This window comes from Portunus trituberculatus, chromosome 49 (assembly GCF_017591435.1).
Source record: "Portunus trituberculatus isolate SZX2019 chromosome 49, ASM1759143v1, whole genome shotgun sequence".
NCBI classification, from domain to species: domain Eukaryota; kingdom Metazoa; phylum Arthropoda; class Malacostraca; order Decapoda; family Portunidae; genus Portunus; species Portunus trituberculatus.
The window spans coordinates 9737860-9740359 of record NC_059303.1 but is presented as its reverse complement, the minus strand read 5'-3'; the positions used below and the strand labels follow the sequence as shown (position 1 = coordinate 9740359).

General features: G+C 37.9%; 1 long non-coding RNA gene across 1 annotated transcript in view; it reads right to left on the bottom strand.

The window, feature by feature from the left end:
- LOC123499175 overlaps positions 1-2500 on the bottom strand; it is a 197357-nt gene that overhangs the window by 77549 nt on the left and 117308 nt on the right. The window contains exon 2 of the long non-coding RNA XR_006672904.1: positions 1970-2117. This is a non-coding gene — a long non-coding RNA (uncharacterized LOC123499175). The remainder of the gene's footprint in view (positions 1-1969; positions 2118-2500) is intronic.

Genomic DNA, 2500 nt, shown 5'->3' with positions numbered 1-2500 from the left:
GGTAAGGTGCAGTGTGTGTGTGTGTGTGTGTGTGTGTGTGTGTGTGTGTGTGTGTGTGTGTGTGTGTGTGTGTGTGTGTGTGTGTGTGTGTGTGTGTGTGTGTGTGTGTGTGTGTGTGTGTGTGTGTGTGAGAGAGAGAGAGAGAGAGAGAGAGAGAGAGAGAGAGAGAGAGAGAGAGAGAGAGAGAGAGAGAGAGAGAGAGAGAGAGAGAGAGAGAGAGAGAGAGAGAGAGAGAGAGAGAGAGAGAGAGAGAGAGAAAGTGAAGATTGATTTTCTTTATCTAAGAAGGAAAACTATTAACTATGAACGACAGATACACCATGAAGGAAAAATCAACAAAAATATAATTACAGACAAAAAAAAAAAAATTACGAAAAAATTATACATATCATGAAGTGGTGCGGTACAAACGTGGTTAACTGATAACGTATATTCAAATTCAGAGTTTTGTTTTTAATACAGATGAGTGATTTAATTGAAAGAGATGAGCAAAAAAGTGGGAAGGACAACATCTGCACTTACAATTCAAGGGAAAACCAATAAATCACAAAATATAACTGAAGCCATTTTTTCTACTTCCTTTCATTTATGGCAGGGGAAACAAACAACCGTCAAATAATATTCCACTATTTACAGATATCTGAAATATTAAGATTAATTCGCCCTATAAGTATGATAATCCCATTTAAATCATGCACTTTTATGTATCCTTGAATTTACTGCATAACTACTTCCGGGAGCCATTTCTGATATTGCAAAATTGTGTATTTTTACAGATGATTTCCTGTTGCCTGTCAATCTTATTAATCATCAATGCAAGTCTTTTTTTTTTACTTCTTATTCATCTTTTCTAGTTATTTGTTTTCTTTTTTTCTTTCAGCTTTCATGTACGATTTCCTGTTTTACTTTATTAGCTCTATTAATCTTTTTTTTTTTCAAACTCGTTCATGTACTGCCTCCTCTTTCGAGTCTGTTCCTTTCAAAGACGTTGAGTTAAGCCACAGCCATTATAACCTTGAATCCAGACAGACACTTATGAACGTAACTGTACACATATCAATTGCATGTCTCCAAGATGAAAAACCTTAACAAATTTCACGCAATCTATATAACAAATTAAAACAAGCAGAGACAACCACTATCCTTCCACACATACTCACTACCCACCCCACCCATCCACCCGCACATACCCACCCCACACACCCACCCACACACGGAAGCAACCTTGTGTCAGAGGTGTAGGTCGAGTGCTGTACGTCAAAATAAGAACCTCAAAGCAGTCAATTGGGATGTGAAGTGGCAGCAGTGGAAGGGAAGAAGGAATGTTAAGGGTGGTGTTTCCTTTCTGCAAAGACTCGGTACAGGAAATGAAAATCCATCAATGATCATCGCCTCTGCTCTGGGAAAAGCTCAAAAGTGATGGAGTTATTGGTGGAGAGATGTGTTCGTAGACAAGAAAAAAGAATTGCATGATCGTGACCAGCTGCACCGTAACAGGAAAGCAGGTACTCATAGTTTTCACACTCAAGAGGAAGAAAATATTAATGATGGATATACAACAAAAAAATTAATCGGACTATGTAAATGATATAGGGATTCATTCATGTATTGGAAATTGTCAGACGTCTTTTTTTTTTTTTTTGCGTTCATTCACTTTTAAATATGTCATCATTTAAGTAAAAAGTAATGTGAAAGAACCGAAAATATATTGCATGACTCTGAAAGTATCTGAATATTAAAAACATTAAATATCTAAGCAAATAAACACATGAATAAACACATAAACACATACATAAGATTCCGAACGTGTAAGTGCCCCAAACTGCCGCTCCCCACCAAAAGAAAAAAAAAAAAAAAAAAAAAAGAGCCACAAATGAGGAAGTAGAAAGAGGATCTACAGTTAAAAACGAAAATGGGAAAAATCGACTTGTGCCTCCTGGGGAATTAAGGTGGGAACTGACCGGCCTACCTGGACATGGACGGACGCCCCAGAGATTCGCTTTGATCAGGATTCTGGCGGCTCGGCGTCCCGACAAAGGTGTGGTAATTGAGAATGATACCTGCTGTTCTGGCCATTCTTCTCACACTGTAGCCGAACACGTCAAGCCACGTACCTGCTGATCAATGGAGAACAACGCGGTAAGAACAAGATGGTACAAACAGTCACTATGAAAGGAAAGGGAAAAAAATGTCACATTGTTGACGCACACACACACACACACACACACACACACACACACACACACACACACACACACACACACACACACACACACACACACACACACATTAAATGCCACATGACTCCTGTTATGCCCTTTTACACTTGTACTGTCTGTCTCAAGACGTGGTAGAAATCACGTAGATATTTTTTTCTAGATTTTCATAGGATTGTTTTCATGAGATGGTACTTTTTCTTTCCGTTTTATCTATTTATTTTTTTTCCATTCACAAAATGTGTATTTTATTTGTTTCACATTTCCACATCTAAATAATAAAC